Source organism: Helicoverpa zea, chromosome 31 (genome assembly GCF_022581195.2).
Source record: "Helicoverpa zea isolate HzStark_Cry1AcR chromosome 31, ilHelZeax1.1, whole genome shotgun sequence".
Lineage (NCBI taxonomy): Eukaryota > Metazoa > Arthropoda > Insecta > Lepidoptera > Noctuidae > Helicoverpa > Helicoverpa zea.
The window spans coordinates 17,160,360-17,178,510 of record NC_061482.1 but is presented as its reverse complement, the minus strand read 5'-3'; the positions used below and the strand labels follow the sequence as shown (position 1 = coordinate 17,178,510).

At 39.2% G+C, this 18,151-nt stretch overlaps 2 long non-coding RNA genes across 5 annotated transcripts; one reads left to right on the top strand and one right to left on the bottom strand.

Moving 5' to 3' along the window:
- Window positions 1-794: 794 nt before the first annotated feature.
- Window positions 795-10,490, bottom strand: LOC124645133. Of its 4 annotated transcripts, none has more exons than XR_006986160.1 (6): window positions 10,311-10,490; window positions 9,755-9,985; window positions 8,918-8,990; window positions 8,082-8,174; window positions 6,725-7,686; window positions 795-1,248 (listed from the first exon to the last, which is right to left on the bottom strand). It is a non-coding gene; the product is annotated as an uncharacterized LOC124645133 (long non-coding RNA). The 4 variants fall into 4 exon arrangements; XR_006986161.1 differs by having other exon boundaries at window positions 9,755-9,932; window positions 10,311-10,489; XR_006986163.1 differs by lacking the exon at window positions 10,311-10,490 and having other exon boundaries at window positions 6,565-7,686; window positions 9,755-10,284.
- A 3,467-nt stretch (window positions 10,491-13,957) lies between these two features.
- LOC124645087 lies at window positions 13,958-16,359 on the top strand. Its single transcript, XR_006986156.1, has 2 exons — window positions 13,958-14,166; window positions 15,333-16,359. It is a non-coding gene; the product is annotated as an uncharacterized LOC124645087 (long non-coding RNA).
- Window positions 16,360-18,151: the final 1,792 nt, after the last annotated feature.

Below are 18,151 nucleotides of genomic sequence, written 5' to 3'. Positions count from 1 at the left end.
AAACAGCGCTAATTTGCCTAGAATTGATATCATAATGCTGGGAAAGTTTTTGGCATCAAATAAAGATTTTTGTTCAGCTGAATTTAGAAATGTTAAAACTTCAATGTAAGTATACTAGTTTAATTAAAAAACAATGAGAGATGAAACCTAACCTCGAAATAGTTATTTACATTATAAACTATGCTAGAATCTAGAGAACTACGTAATAACTTACATCAAAGTGATCTTCACAAAAATAAAGTTGTACCCTGGGCAATATTGTTACACCTATTTTATACATTGTGGAATGCAAATAAATAATATGAATATGAATATGAATATGAATATTGCTTTTGAATCTCGCCTTGCAAGTTTAAGCCACTTGTTTCGTATTTTTTTATTGTGAGGAACGTACACAAATAACTTATCAGGAGTTGTTTTGGATGTGTTCTTACTTGGTCCCCCAGTGACCCCACAACACCTTACGTCTTGTAATTTCAGTCGTGACGTCACAAGTGACACCATGACACTGACAAGCGTTTTCGCGCCGGATTCAAAGTGGACAGAGAAAAATGCAATTATTTGATAAAAAATCTTCGCATTTTCTTAAAATTAATAATTTTTCATATAAAATAGACGTATACCTACATCATACAAAGGAATTTAAAAATTTGTCATCATGCCTATTGCATTGATTAGAGATTGAAAACCCCTGCCCTCAAAAATAGTTTTGACGCCTAGTTTTGATCAGAGCAAATTACTGCTGTGTTTTGATACACACTAACAGTAACGGTAAAATAAATAAAACTCATCAGTAAGTTTAATCCAGTTTGCTTTATTTCGATGAAACGTTTCAATTTGGGACACAACGGGCATAATATCACTACCACCTAGACAAAGCAATGCTGCTGCTCAGATCAGCTCGAGGAGTTCCTCAGATGTGATAATAACATTCAAACAGTACACGGTCCCTTTCAAAATCTACAACATTTCACACGACATTTTTGAGCATTTACAGTATACCTATGTACATAATATTGATTTCTGACACTTACAGACAAGACATTTAAAAGTAAGTTTTAAGTTTAATCTAGTTTCAAGGGTTATCGAAGAAGGATTTACAGGTGCACTTCTGTGGTTCGTCTCTCCTTCTAGATCTACAGTTCTCCTGAGGGCCCGGACCCGGGTTTGAAGTCCCAGAATGCGAAGCTGTGCCTGCTCAAAGTTGTCGTTCAGGCGTCTGATCTGGCACTGCATGCGACATTGCAACTGGAATGAGAAAAAACATCTACATGAGTATCTAGAATTTGATTTGCTGCTTATTTCTATAACGTATCCATCCATTGTTTTGTAGTTAGAGATTGAAATTCGTCTTAACTTATATGGAGCTAATGTCAAAATTCAATATGGGGCTCGATTCTGCTAATTTTACGTAAACGACATACGATCCACATCCGACAATCACGACTCAATTATGATTGAAGCGTATGTGGCATTCAGCATTTTTTTCTTTTAAATAAACCTTTTTATCATTTAATGTGATTCAATAATGAATCATATTGTCTGCAAATTATTTATATAAATAGACCAAATGGCAGACCAATCGCAAACCAATCAAATATCATTGGAATACGATTGGTCTTTTATTAGTAGCAGAATGCCCGCTAAGGTTAAAACTGCTATTGCGATTCAATTTCTTTTAAATTTTGACATTATTAACTTAGGATAATCGGGCTCCTGTAATCGCAATTACCTAGTAGCAATCGACATTACGGACGGATAGAAATCCACAGTCAGTTGAGGGTTCAATTATTGAACTTAACAATATACTAGTAATAGCCTAACAATTTGCTATTTGGCGCAACTTACTATTGTTGTTGTTTTTTTTTTGTACTTTTTATTATTATATGTATTTATTTATTTATTTATTTATTTCTCAACCTTACCACTAACATTACAGACAGGTACATCCAATGCGTTAGGGAGGCACTTATTTAAAATACTAACTACTTACAAAAATAAAATAAAAAAAAAAAAAAACAAACAACAAAACACAAGATATTTACACAAAATAAATTTAAAGTGAAATAGAATATAACAATACAATAAAATAAAACAATAATAACAAAAGTATGTCCTATAATGCTAATCTAGTTTATAACATAATATAAACAAAATCATCCTTGCGAGTTCACTGAACTGACACGAGAAAATGTCTATATTGTTCTGGATTTCGTTTATAGTACGGATCGCTCGCGTGAGAGGCGTTTTGGCCAGTAGGTTGGTCCTGGCGGTCGGCACTGACAGCAGTGGCGGGCGCCGTCGTCTCTCCACGTAGCGGTCCGGCACACAGAGACACAAGCACCGTAGTACGCCGGGATTGTGTTCCTTGCCACGGAGTAATTTAATAATATATAATATAAGGGCAAATTCTCGCCGCACCTGTAACTGGTTGTACCCGACCATACCCAGCACGAACAATGTGGGGTACATAAGCGGGTACAGCGGATACACCCCGTACAGCCTCCAGTACAAGTGGCGCGTGAACTTGTTCTGCACGCGCTCCAGCATGACAGAGTACTTGGCTTCGTGTGGAGCCCATATGACACCACCATACTCCAAGTGACTCCTAACGAGTGCGTCGTATAATACCCTTACTGTTGTTATATTCGTAAAGCCCTGCGACTGCCTAAGTACAAAGCCTAGGTTTCTGTACGCCTTCTTGCATATCTTAATAATATGCTCGCGAAACGTGAGCTCTGGAGTGAGATGAACCCCCAGATCACGCACCTGTGTCACTCGCGTCATGGGTGTTGCCTCTGCTTTGTACTCATAGCAGACAGGGCTTCGCGAACGCGTAAAGGATATTACCGAGCATTTGGATACATTGAAGTATAGTTTATTGTCATGACTCCACTTCACCACTCTGTCAATGTCATCCTGGAGTCGCGTACAGTCCGACTCGTCCCTTACCTCGAGCAGCAACTTGAGGTCATCCGCGAACAATAAACATGTAGCATGTCTGACGACTTCCGGCAAGCTGTTTATCATGATGATAAATTCAAGAGGCCCCAAGTTGCTGCCTTGGCTTACTCCAGACCTTGTGTAGTATGGCTCTGACTCAAACCCATTATAGTCAACATACTGTTGACGGTCTTTCATGTAGCTGACAAAGAACTGCAACAGATGTGGTGTACAGCCAATATCAGCCAGCTTCCTCAATAAAACATCATTGTCCACGGTGTCGAAAGCCTTTTGGAAATCAAAATACGCCGCATCTACCTGGACCCCCGCGTCGACTGCCGGTATAACCTGCGCCATGAAGTTAAGCAGGTTGGTGGAAGTGCTGCGCCCCGGCCGAAAGCCATGCTGAGCGTCCGATAGTTGTGCTCGGACCTGCCCCTGTATAGAACTTTGAATGGCGGACTCAAAAACTTTAGCCGGTGTCGACAGCACTGCCACTGGTCTGTAACCGCTGACATCTGGACCTGACTTACCCTTAGGTACTGGAACGACGCGTGAGATCTTCCATCGTTCTGGGAATGTGGACTGTTGTAAACAGGTATTGTAAATGTAATGCAGGGGACCCGCTAAAACCCTGGCACAGTCCCTGAACAGAAAAGGTGGTATACCGTCCGGACCAGATGAGCGTTTTGGCTTGAGATTCTGCAGCGCTATTTGAACATCATTCAGGGTTAAGTTGTTTAAATGTACCCGTGCACTGGTAACACCGGCTTCCGCCGCCGCCGCCTGTGCATCTAGTGTCGGTGGTACCTGGTTATATACCGACTTAAAAAAGTCGGCAAATTCTCCAGCACACTGGTCATCTGTCAAATCTTCACCATTTTTCATTATATTTTGGCGATTAACTCGGCTTTTTTTGGACCTAATATATTGCCAGAACGCTTTTGGATCTTTCGCGAATTGATTTTGAATTTTATGTTTGTGATCTCTGTATGCTATTTCTATTGATTTTTTAATTTGTGCCCTAATCTTAGCGTATTCTTTATAATCGCAATCAAGTTTTGATTTTTTAAATTTTTTGTGTAAATATGCTTTAATTTTAATATCTCGAATTATTTCCCCTGTGTACCATTCGGGATACACGTAACGCGAGTTTCCCCGGATAGACGCCTTCCTGGGTACACACAGGTCCAAAGTATGACTAAGTTTGTCATAAAAGATATTTAAAATCTCATCCAAGTCATGTGTCTCATACAGTGTACTCCAATCAACAGAAATTAAAATTGTATATAACGACTGATAATCGGCTTTATAAAAATTCCACTGCGGTCTAATACTGCGCGCGGCGGCACCGGCAGCGGCGGGCGAGGACGCGAGCGGCGCGGGGTGCGCGGGCGCGGGGCACACGCTGGCCGCGAGCGGCGGGTGGTGCGCGTCGACGGGCACGAGCGCGTCGTCCGCCGCCGCCACACACACCTCCCCGCTAAGACCCGTACTCAAAACCAAATCCAGCTGACGACCCAACGCATTTGGAACCTTATTACTTTGTGTGAACTCGCAATATGACATAAAATATTCAAAATAATTCGTAATATTAACAGGACACGAATGTAAATTAAAATCTCCTATAACTATAACTTGCTTATATCTATCACACATATTTTCTATTAACCTAAACAAAATCATATAGTCATTTTCAGAACTCCCAGGTGGTATATAAACTACACAACACAAAAACAAAAATCTATTATTTAAATGAACCGTTGCACAAACAATTTCAAATACGCAGGTGTCTATCGACGCGTCCGCGACATGTACTTGTCGCAGCTCGAAACGGTGTGTGGCCACGAGAAGCGCGCCGCCCTGCTTGCGTCCATCAACTCGGTCACATCGTAGTATTTTATACCCTGGCGGGACAATTTCAGCATCCTGTATGGATTCATTGCAGCCTGATTCGGTAATTGCATATAGGTCCGAGTTAAATAATATTAGGTTATTTCGGAACGTGTCTAGTTTTGTACGAAGTCCTCTTACATTTTGATAAAATATTTCTATTTTATTGCTGTTTATTGAATGTAGTTTCGGGTTGTTTACGAAACCAAACCCATTCGTTGAATTCTGCGTTAACTGGCCATACTTCAGCTTTATTCAGATCATCATACATGCGTTCGGGTACACCTATGACGAAAGAGGCATAGTCTCTCTCTGTTTTATGTTTAATTTTTTGAACTTTCAAAATTATATCCTGTCCACAAATATTTTTAATATGGTTGGTCATCGCATCTTCGGTCGTTTCAGGATGTAGGCGCCAAACATGCAGGTGTTTTTTGCGTTCTGTGGCTTGTATTGCCTTTAATTCAGTATTTTTACCAATACCTATATTCTTAGACACGCGATTGAATCTCTTATTTTGTACGGTAGTCCATCCCTCTTGAGTTGTTTCTTCATCTTTCCCTTGTTCCGATAATATAGTAGGCACTGATTCGCCGACATCATTCTCCTGAGCTGACGATGCTGTAGATTTCGTGGCCACACTTTTATTAATATTTTGCTTTTTAGCGGTGTTTTGGCTACTCGCGACCTTTTTGTGTTGAGCGGGCTTAGCCTTCAAGGTCACAGCTTCAGCAAATGTAGCGGGCGAGCTCGAAGGTGCTGCTTCTGGTATTACCTGGTGGGATTGATGGGCCTGGGACTGAGTCACTCTGCTTTCTACGACCGCTATTATATTGACGAGGTAACTGAGATCATTTTTTGCTAGTGCAAATTGGTCCTGTAGTTGTTTAATTGCATTTGCCTGGCTATCTAAGCGGGCAATAATATCTGAACGAAATTGCTTGAGTTCAACCAGTAAAGCGGCATCCACATCTCTATCCATCATAACAGGAGAAAACTGAGCTTGACTGCCGCGTTTTGTGTTTACATTATTTTGCGGCGTGGTGGTAATAGCAAGGTCAGCTAAATCTTTTCTTAGTGGCGTTTCCATATTTCCACATTTTGGCTTAAGGCAAATGCAATCCGGACATACCCATTTCCTTTTATAAGCTAGGGTATATGCATTAAAAGCACTAGGCATAATATTAAGACATTTTAAGTCGTATCTTTTAACGCATTTATCATTAGAGCATTCCATAAAAAAGCTGTCTAATATAGGTGAACAACAAGCGCTGCACTCAGTAGCCATAGTTTTAATTTAAAATTTGAACGTTATTCGAAGAATTATATGGATGTGTGCGTGTACTTGCCGAGCGCTCGACGCTTCGCTGCTGTGCGACAAGGATGAATTATTTTCCGCGCGCAGCCCCTCTCTTTTACCCGAGGTGAGGAAGAGCTTACCTCGGCACACTCGGTACGCGCGAGACTGCACTCGCGAATTAAATTTCAAAAATAGTTCACACCACTTTAGGCACTTAGTTCAAACTTTTTTTTACACATTATGAGTCAATATTGCATAACTAATTATTCCATTTTTTTGGAAAATAACAAAAAAAAAAAAGGCGTCCGCACCCGACAGCGTATGACGACATATGACGATATGACGACAGCGTATGTCTTGTGTTGTGTCAATAAATGTTTTTTCTTTCTTTTCTTTCAATTTATTGGGGCAAACTAAATAGTACTCACTGTTTGGTTTAACACTGTCGCATATAGCTATGTATTTATACACATGATCGTAGGCCCTCATTTGTCTTCTATGGTTAATGTCCAATAGTGAATAGATAATTGAGTAAGCCATATATTGTTTCATTCAAAAATAAAGCCAAAAAAACGTCAATCTTATCACCTGAACACTGGCTTCCTCTTGAGCTCTAGTAGCAAGCTGTCTTTCCATTTCGGCTCTCTCTCTCGGCTAACTCTTGTCGGTGCAGCTCCTTCCATTTACAACTATCTAGCGCCAACTCCTGAACTTCCTTATACGTCACAACCTTCACCTTTTCTTTAATTTGCTTGATGTAGCTATACCTTGGATGACCCTTCCTCTTTCCTTCGACCTTCCCTTCCACAATGTTTTTGATAAAATCGTCGTGACGTATAACGTGTCATTTTTCCTCTCCTATTCTCTATATTTTGCAGTAGTTGTCTCTTAGTTCCTATTCTGTTAAGTACTTACTCGTTAGTAACTCTTTCCGTCCAGCCTCTCCATCCTCCTCCAGCACCACATCTCAAAAGCCTCCAGTCTGCTTATATCCTGCTTAGTTAGCGTCCAAGGTTCACAACCGTACAACGCACAGCATTGTACAGTTTTTTTAACTTTCCAAAAATTATTTTGTAATTCCAGGGGTTATCTTTATGTTGCTGAGTAACCGTGTCATGGTTTTTGACGAAGGTAAAGGAAAATATTTATGTAAAAGTCCATTGACAGGACTTTTTTTGTGCAGAGACAATGCCAATACCTTTTCTTCTAAACTAAACCTTCGTCCTTTATCTTTCTTTGGAGTTTGTAATTGAAGATTTGGGCCGGTTTTATCAAATTTTGAGTAACGTGCAGGAATGATGCCTTCTCAAAGAGTGTTGCAGCATTCCGTAGTCTTTCTTTAAATCATCATCATCATCAGCCTATTGCAGTCCACTGCTGGACATAGGCCTCTCCAAGTGCACGCCACTGAGATCGATTTTCGGCTTCTCGCATCCAGGTTTCTTTAAATATTCGACCTCTTTTGAGAAGACACGATATCTCGGGCCGAAGATGCTTAATCTTGGTGCACAGTGGTCGAACATAATGTGTTCGATTAGTTTTGAATGCACCTGGAAAATTATAGTAGAAGTTTAAAATAAGATAGCACAACATTAGAATCAGAAAGATATAGTTTAAATTTTATCATGAGTTTCTCACTTATATCAAAATGATGTAGATGAAATTTATCTCAAGTAAAAATATACAATTACTCCCTTATTTTGAAAAAAAAATGGAGCACTATCTGTACCTGTTACTGATCATATCTATACTAATATTATAAAGCTGAGAAGAGTTTGTTTGTTTGTTTGCTTGAACGCGTTAATCTCAGGAACTACTGGTCCGATTTGAAAAATTATTTCCGTGTTAGATAGTATTATTATTCGTGCAGAGGTTCCCACGGGATACGGGTGAAACCGCTGGCAGAAGCTAGTTTCATTATAAACTTAAAACTTGAATAAATTACCTTTGACTGTCATTATTCTTGGCTTGCTAATTATAGAATAATTATGCTTCATCAACAATTGCTTCGAGGTAGTTGAGTTTGTACACCTGGCATCTGAAATAAAAATATTAATACATATATATTATTTAATCATTACTAGTTGAGTAGGATTTTTTAGTAGGTTTTCGCTTCAGTGTTATTTGCCCATGTTGGGATGAAAATCAAGAACATAATGAAGCAGTAGGTTAACTACTAAGCTATCTCTAAAATAAAATCTAAAATCTATAAATATTATAAACTAGCTTCTGCCAGCGGTTTCACCCGCATCCCGTGGGAACTACTTCCCGTACCGGGATAAAAAGTAGCCGATAGCCTTCCTCGATAAATGGGCTATCTAACACTGAAAGAAATTTTCAAATCGGACCAGTAGTTCCTGAGATTGGCGCGTTCAAACAAACAAACTCTTCAGCTTTATAATATTAGTATAGATGCGAATGTTTGTTACTCTTTCACGTAAAAACTACTGAATGAATTTTGATGAAACTTGGCAGTAATACAACTGATAATTATATATATCAGAACAAACAAATAGTTTACTTTTTATCCATGTGGGCTAAATAGTTTAGCATTTGGGAAGGGGGTAAAACCATGGGCGAAAGCTAGTTTATGTGGTAGTGATAATGTTTTGAGTAATTGTTTATATTGACATACTAGCTTCTGCGAGAGGTTTCACCCGGGCCCCGTAAGAAGTATTTTTACGAATCCAGATAAAAAGTGACCAATAGACTTGTAGTTGGTAGGAAAATAATCTGTACTCGAACTCTATTTATAGGTAGGCAAATATAAAATTTTATTACCTTCTGGTAGTGGTATCTTGATGGAAATATTGTGTTAAGGGTCGCTTCGACGCTGTTTGACTTGCAGAAGAACCTGTAATTTTAAATGCATAATTATTTTTCTCAATATTAATTAAAGAATGTTACATACAACCATATCATTAAAAAATCCACACTGGGAAGTGGTGAAGAGGGGCGCTTTTGGGGGTACTATCCTTTCATATGATGTGTAAGAGTGCCCACTTTTTAATTTGCCCACCTTCAAAACACAATTTTGAATTAAATTTGTATCTGCCATTTAATCATTTATAATGTCAGCATGATAGGCACAAACTTTCACATCCATAAGTAGGTACTGCAGAATATAACCAACATAATGCTTAAGCCATACATGTGCCCATATAAATATATCTTGACCAATTTCAGCCACAGCGACTTGGTTCTACCCATAGAGAGCTTCGCTGATGTGCCATCAAGTGACTGACATAGCCAATTTTTGCACAAATCCATACTAATATTAAAAATGCGAAAGTAACTCTGTCTGTCTGTATGTTACGCTTTCACAGGAAAACGACTGAACCAATTGAGATGAAATTTGGTATTGACTTAGATAGGACCCTGAGAATATATAAAACATCATATCTCACATGTCCATAAAATCTATATATAAAAGAAGGTAGATGAATGAAGAGAAATAGAAGTTAATTACACTATTTGGCTGAAAGTTGGTGTGAAGGTTGCTTAGAACCAAAAGAATAAAGGTTCCCTTGGACCTAAGGTAAAACCGCAGGCAGAACCTTGTTACTAAATATAACAAGGTTCTAATTCATTAATCTAATTGTTGTAATTATTACTCACCTGGTAGGAAGGGAAGGAATAGCTACTGAATCTAACCGGTTATAGCGGTTTCTGTCTTCATCAGTGAATTGGATATTGCAAACCCTTTTCTTGGTCAGTGGGTTGTCTTAGGGGTCTTTTGATAGTAGTCATAATCAAACGTACACTCCAATTTTCCACCAGCAAGACTTACCCAGCTCTGGAACATGTCAGGAATCTTTTTAACATTTGGAAATCTGTGCATTGGTACCTCTGAAAAAGTATTGTAAGTATAATTAATTGATCTTAGAAAACCATGTGTATGCTAACTTAGGAACACAATTTTTTGTAAAAACTTATGGTGCTATTACGAAAAAAGTTGATCAGTGTTTTAAAAATATATCTTTGACAATTCCCCATGCAAAGTTTTTCTTAAACATGTGATAAACAATGTTTAACTTTCTCCTTTGCTACACTCCAACCCATAATAATTCTAATTGAAATCTTCTTTAGTATAAAAACTAGTTAACAATCACTGATTAATCACAACAGAAATAATTTGGCAGATAGGTTCCTTTTCTATAGGAAGTAAACATACACTGAGAACGGATTTTACGAAACTCCGCCGCTAAGGGTGTAGTTCCCACGGGTCATGGGCCGCTGAAAACATTGTTCGACACGCGGAATTTTAGACAAAAAAGTTCACACACTAAAATAAAGTCTGAATTTCAACTACTAACCTAACACCACTGTTTTTATACGTATAACACGCTGAAAATAAAGCGTTCTCTCAAGCGTAGTAATGTATTGCTAAAAAGGTATTTCCACCTTAGCAGTTTAATCAGGGGGGGGACACTCCGTACATTTTGACAGCTAAGTAAACGAAGAGTCGCCACCTTTTATTTGGCCCGGAAACTATTTACTATCTAAAAGATACCTTAAATTACCAACAGATGGCACTACACTATAATCGATTTTGTTTGTTAATATAAAATTATTTATGCAATATTAATTAGAGAAAAGTATGAGGAAAATATTAGACACTTTAAAAAAAGATAAAATAGGCGAATAAATTAAATACGGTTTAAAAAAGCACAAATATCAAAGAAGATGGATCAAATTTGCCCCACGTCCTATAACAATGTGACGTATCTCAAAAAAAAGATAAAAATCTTTAAAAAAATATGGCATACTCTCTAATTTATTTTTTTTACACCTTCATATGAAAAAAATGCTTTAAAAATTGTTCAGGCGCCGTTATGAAAACATCGTTCATAGGACTATTTATGGACTATTTTACTAAATTATTTTTTTGTTTGATAGGGTATACCTCACAGGTGGTCCCATAATCGTCAGGTCAGGATCTGATGATGGAAACCCTGAGAAATCCAGGGCAACTTTTGAAAGTTGTAGCCATGCGCAGGATAAAAACTTGACTATAAGGTGTATGTCTTATAACACTATGCAACAGTATAGATTTGGAGCTGACCTGATGATGGAGACGAAAGAAGGTCGAGGGAACTCGACAACCGAATATGTAAACTACCTCCTGTTTGTGCTTATATTGTTTGTATTGAATAGACCTTTGCAACAGTGAAGGTTTGAAGCTGATTTGATGATGGAGACCAGATAAGGGCGAGGGAACTTGACAGCTGAATATGTGAACTACCTCGTGTTTGCGCTTATATTATTCGTATTGATGAGAACTTTCCACTTATGCGGATAGTGACAATTGTGCTTGTCACTGAAAATCCAAAAAAAAACTTTTTACAATAAAATAAAACCGACTCCCAAAATCACTGAAAAGTAAAAAAAAAACTATTCTTAGGAGCATTGGCCTAGAAGTCGGTGGGAAAATAAACTTAGGTACGTCCATTAGACACCGACTTCTGAGGTAGTTCACATATTTTATTGTCGAGTTCCCTCGACCTTCTCTGGTCTCCATCATCGGGTCAGCTCCAAACCTTCACTGTTGCAAAGGTCTATTCAATACAAACAATATAAGCCCTAACACGAAGTAGTTTACATATTCGGTTGTCGAGTTCCCTCGACCTTCTTTCGTCTCCATCATCAGGTCAGCTCCAAATCTTCACTGTTGCATAGTGTTATAAGACATACACCTTATAGTCAAGTTTTTATCCTGCGCATGGCTACAACTTTCAAAAGTTGCCCTGGATTTCTCAGGGTTCCCATCATCAGATCCTGACCTGACGATTATGGGACCACCTGTGAGGTATACCCTATCAAACAAAAAAAATAATTTAGTAAAATAGTCCATAAATAGTCCTATGAACGATGTTTTCATAACAGCGCCTGAACAATTTTTAAAGCATTTTTTTCATATGAAGGTGTAAAAAAAATAAATTAGAGAGTATGCCATATTTTTTTTAATATTTTTATCTTTTTTTTGAGATACGTCACATTGTTATAGGACGTGGGGCAATTTTGTATGGATTGTGATCCATCTTCTTTCATCTAAAAAGACCTGGTGTTAGTATTCCAAGTAACTTAACAAAACCGATCATAATAATATCAATATGGCGGTTTTTTGCATTCCGCATACACGCGTAAATAAAAAGTAATATATAATAATTATTTGTTTTCCTTCGACCTTTTACTATATTAACGATGACATTTTCTATTAGGGTAAGTAGCACCATGTAACTATAACGATAACCAATGTTATAGTTATATGGTGCTACTTACCCTAATAGAAAATGTTATGAATATGATGCATAATTATATTTTTATAGCTATAGCTATGTAGGTAGTTCGGGGCCAATTTAGAGAAAGATGGCGCATTGTCAAATTGGGTTGCAAGAATAACACGTGAGTGGGCTCTCTTTTCCCTATATATTACTTTACTCTTTGAGTTTAAAGGTCTCTGCACACAGCGGGCGCGGCGCGGCGGGACGGGACGGCGACGTGACGCTGAGCAGTTGTAATGTACTAGATATTACGGAGGCCGCCACACAGAGCCGTCCCGCTCGGCGCGACGCGACGCGACGATCTAGTACATTGTGTCGCGTCGCCGTCCCGTCCCGCCGCGCCGCGCCCGCTGTGTGCAGAGACCATAATAGTCGATAAAAAATGGAGACGTCAACTGTCAACTGTCATTATTGCCAATTAACAAAAAAGTTTTAATAAAAATAAAAAACTATTCCATTGAACTTATCTACAAATCATTGACATACCTTTATTCTAACGATAGACAAGAGCATCCATACAAACACTGACCTCTGTAAATATAGAGGTCAGTGCATACAAATAATTACCCGCATACGTCTCGTCTGTTGACATCTTGTTGACGTATTGTGATAGCCGGTTTACACTATAGCGCGAGTGGCGAGGCGAGCTGCGAGGCGAGGCGCGAGGCGAGAGTGTAAACGCTTCCTCGTGCCTCGCCTCGTAGCTCGCCTCGCCACTCGCGGCGCTCGCCTCGTAGGCGGTTTTTTGGGCACGAGTCATAGGGATGCGAGCGTTGCTGGCTTAACGCAAACCGAGCGCATGAGATTATAACAGGCACTCGCTACCTCGCGAGCTTCGAGACGAGGCGCGAGGCGAGGCCCGAGGCGAGAGTGTAAACTCGGTATGACATGTAGTCATCCCCATTGATGTTAATTGCAGAAGTGACATAATATTTTCGCTCGTATTTTGCCTACATTCTTCATTACTCAAAAAGTTTATATCTAAGTGAATTAAAAACCATGTAATATATCAAAAAGTTTATTTATATCTAAGTGAATTCAAAATCATATAATATATTAAAACCAGGAACTTATTTTAAGGATTTTTTATTATTAATTACGATGTTTTTTTTCATAAAAATAATAAATCTTAGACTTGAAATGCACTTCAAGTGTGATGTATGTTTGTTATTGGATGAAATGAATGGATATCGATGTTTTTGAGAGGTATGGCTTATATCTCAGACAGAACAACATATGTAGAGTTTTTAAGAATGTGGGGAAGCCCGCACCGGGTAAAATATAGCCTATGTTAGCCTATGGTGATGCAGATATGATCTGTTAATGATTCTGGACCACCAGTTTTTTTTCTACACCGCTTAAAATTCATTCCTGTATATTAGGTAAGTACAATAGATGATACTTTTTACTATTATTTAATTGTTACATTATAAAGACTTGCGAGAGCACAGACAAATGATAAAGGATTAAAAATTGATTTTAAATGGAAATTCTTCACAGCTCTACGTACTCCTTGTCTGTTTCAATTTAATACCTACCTACTTGAAAACTAGTAAAGTGAGCCTAAAGTTGTTCGTCCCTGGTCAGCGCCTGTGCGATAGCGCCGTGGCGCTCTAGTTCGGCTCACTTGGTCCTGAACGCTTTTACTGTGCTGTAGTCTGTAGTGCATAAACCGACTTGCCATCAGGAGCAGAACCTCTTACAAGTGCACTATGACGGCTACTGCACCGTGCAACGCCCCTCCAGGTACGTACCGTAGGCCGTAACATTGTAGGCGAGCCAAAACATAACGCGACTGTAATCCAATGCTTTGGCTTAAAGATCTGTGTACCAAACCAAGCGCAACAGTTTGTTTGTATTTGGGACTTGTTGCTCAACGGCGCGGCGACCGTATTAAGATTAGCTGTGCAAAAAGTTGTGAGTGAGTTTGTAATAAGCTTGGATTGACTGGTTGAGAATGCCTTGCAGCGTTGATGATGCAGATGCGTAAATGGTGGAATAAAAATCCTCAACCGACTAATAGATACTAATAACAAAAAAGCCTTCAAGAGAGTCCAATAATAAATTTATTTTATAAGTAATTTCTTTACACATAACATACTTGACAAAACATTTTTTAACACTTTATTCTTCTATAAATTTTTTGGCTATTTACCTAAACCAAAGAGGTTGTACATACGAAGTCCGCCAAGGTACCATTTCTGTACATAAAGTATAAATAATGTCTTAAAGAGTGTGCTAAGTATAAATGTGGAAGAATGGAGAGGCAGAGGTAGACCGAGGAAAAGATGGGTTGATTGCCCGAAAGAGGTCATAAAGCAGAGGATGTAAGTATGACGTCTGACAGAGAGGAATGTAAGAAAAAGACATGTTGCGCCGGTCTAAGTGATGAAGCAGATTTTAGAACATTTGGGTTGCGTATTTGAATTATATAGTAGGGTCGATATAACTACATAATGTAGGTCATTCCCGGGAATACAGGGTGTAACCGATGCGTTCGGAGAGTGGGGTGCAGGATGCAGGAAGGGAGGGGGGAGGTGGACGACCCCCACCTCCCATACTTCATGCATTTATCGATTTATTAGCTGGCCGGTTCCGCCTCTCACCCCTTTCCTCCCCCGTGCCTTATTGATGAGTCTATGTTTAGGGTACCTACCTACCTGTGTCTAGGTATAGAGGTATAATAAGGTTGTGAGTCTTGAAACATTTTGGACTAGACTAATAATTTATTAAACTATGAAGGTAAAATACGAGCGAAAACGTTGTGTCACTTCTGCGATTAACATCAATGAGGATAACTGTCACAATACGGCAACAGACAACATAGCGGAGAAATTATTTGTATGGATGTTCATCGTTAGCCTGACATAATATATCCAACTCGTAATGAATCTTTTTTTTCTTGATTGCAGAGCGTGCCAAGACTGCCACAAAGCGCCGCAAGAAGAACAAGCAGAGGTCGAAGGAAAATGGCAAGAGGACCAGGTTCTACTACTTGGTCTCACGCCCGCCATTTATCGTCGTTGAAAATTAAGCCATCGACGGCACGCTGATATTGTCAAACCTAACCCTTGAAGAATTTTATTATTAATTAGCATCTGAAGTTTCGGGGACTCGAACTTTTGTACGCGGGAACCTCTACCGGGACTGATACTTGGAGTCCTATCAGTCTCAAGCTGTTTCAACACCATCGTCAGGAGAAGCATCGAGGTCAAGAAGGAGCTTCGTATCATTTATTTTGATGATGTTCTTCATAGCTAGGCGCGGCTTAGGTTTGACTTTATTCAGGAAGGGAGATTAGGTGACATTCATGCAGTGGTGTGGTGCTGCCTGATGAGCCTTCGAGGAGATCAAACTCCAAGGCGTTCGATTGTCCTCAGGAGTCATCGTGGACCCCTTATCACGTAGACTATAATGGGAGACAACACAAAAGTCTTTAAGGGTTTAGTTGCCCTAGCCGGTTAGATGAGAAAACATGAGAACAGGACCATTGTTCCGACCGGCAAGAAGTCTTGCGTCTGATGTCTTCTTGCCTTATCGACTAGGAGCAAAAATTTGATCTGTACGACTGGGTGAAGCCGGCAGACGTTACTCCATTTCATGTACTTTACACCTATTGGGTGGTAAAGGTTAGTCGTGGGTTAGAGAATAGTTGTCAGTTGTTTAATATGCTGATACCATCTTGGTTTCATATTTGTGCGTCCGTTCAGCAACACGTGGTTGAACAGGGCGCTTTCAAATGCTCACTTAGTGGAAGTAACATCGACAACGAACGGAGGATAGGCCTTACATCGGAAAGTTTAATTCTAAGAAAGGGGATAAGGTGTAGGTAATTTTATTTTGTAGGAAGTAGTGGTTAACAGCTTTGGGATATTTAATTTCGTCGATGTCAGATTATTGTAATGTAGAATTTGCGATTATATGCATCGTAGCAGAAAACGCTGTCTTATTTAAATAAAATAAAACCCTTGATTATTAACTACACACATCATATCTGTACTAATAACAGTAAAGAGGATGTTTATTGTTTGTTGGGTACAAATAGACAAACCACAAATGGATATTGGGAACGACAGGAAACTAATTAGTAATTTTTTCACCGTTGCAAAGCTACACTATTCCCGAGTCCTACTATTATTCCTTCCTTGGTGATATTTTCATGAGTGACGGACGAGACTGGCATCTTCCTCCGGTCCACTGAACCCTGCGCCAGCTGTATGGCTGTCTGCAAGGTGGTCCCGGTGGCTTCGTATCTGTCCATCTCGTGCCGCGTTTTCTGCTCCTTTTTAACCGACTTCCCAAAAAGGAGGAGGTTCTCAACTCGTCGGGATCTTTTTTTTATGTATGTTCACCGATTACTCGGAGACGCCTGGACCAATTTGCATTTTTTTTTTGTTTGGTAAACCTCCCAGGTGGTCAAATAATCATCAGGTCAGGGTCTGATGATGGAAACCCTGAGAAATCGAGGGCAACTTTCAAAAATTGTAGGCATACGTAGGGTAAAAAGTTGACACTAAGGCGTATGTCTGATAACATTATGTACAGGTGAACAGTGAAGGTTACAGAAAAGATGAGAAGTAGAAGATTGTCGTGGTATAGGCATGTAATGAGGAGGGATGATACGCATGCAACAAAGTGTGTGCTAAGTATGAATCTAGATGGATGGAGAGGAAGAGGAAGACCTAAGAAAAGATGGATGGATTGCCTGAAAGATGATATGAATAGGAAGGGAGTGAGTGTCAGTATGACGAGTGACAGGAGAAAATGGAAGAAAATAACATATTGCGCCGACCCCAAGTAAAATTTGGGAACAGGGCAGGAGAAAGAAAGCAATATTATTAATTATAAAGCAAATAGTATTTTTTGCTTTTCAGTGTTATTGGGAGTCGATTTTATTTTTTTTGTAAAAAGTTTTGACTCTAGTAATTTTTGAGAACCGTATCTCATCTCTAGAAAGTTTAAACCATGTTTAAACTTAAACTCGTGTCCAGAGTCTTTGGTGTCCAGAATGCGTTCGATTCTATTCTAACTCGTGACAAGATTTGTTTTAAATTTCAAAATAAGCGCCATTTGCCTTATGTCAAAATTGACTTCTGAAAAATTATTGCCAGGTCAAACGAACGTAATGGGTAAAATTGTCTATGACAAAAATTCAGTACCTAATCATAAAATTATAAAAAAGGAAATGGGGGGTTTTCGGGTTTTCTTAAAAAAAGTCGTGGTGGCCTAGTGGGTAAAGGACCAACCTCTCAAGTATGAGGGCGCGGGTTCGATCCCAGGTCAGGCAAGTACCAATGCAACTTTTCTAAGTTTGTATGTACTTTCTAAGTATATCTTAGACACCATTGACTGTGTTTCGGATGGCACGTTAAACTGTAGGTCCCGGCTGTCATTGAACATACTTGGCTGTCGTTACGGGTAGTCAGAAGCCAGTAAGTCTGACACCAGTCTAACCAAAGGAGGAGGTCAGATAGGCAGTCGCTCCTTGTAAAGCACTGGTACTGAGCTGAATCCGGTTAGACTGGAAGCCGACCCCAACATAGTTGGGAAAAAGGCTCGGAGGATGATGAGGTTTTCTTAAAAAAATAGTTCCCAAGAAAATGATAGATGACGTTGTGCCTTCTACTTGAATAGGCATTTGCCAGGTTAAAAAAAATACATTGCCCTGAACCCGTACGTACCTGCCTAGATTCAAGACAGTCAGATATCTGGACAAATTGTTTTCATGTGA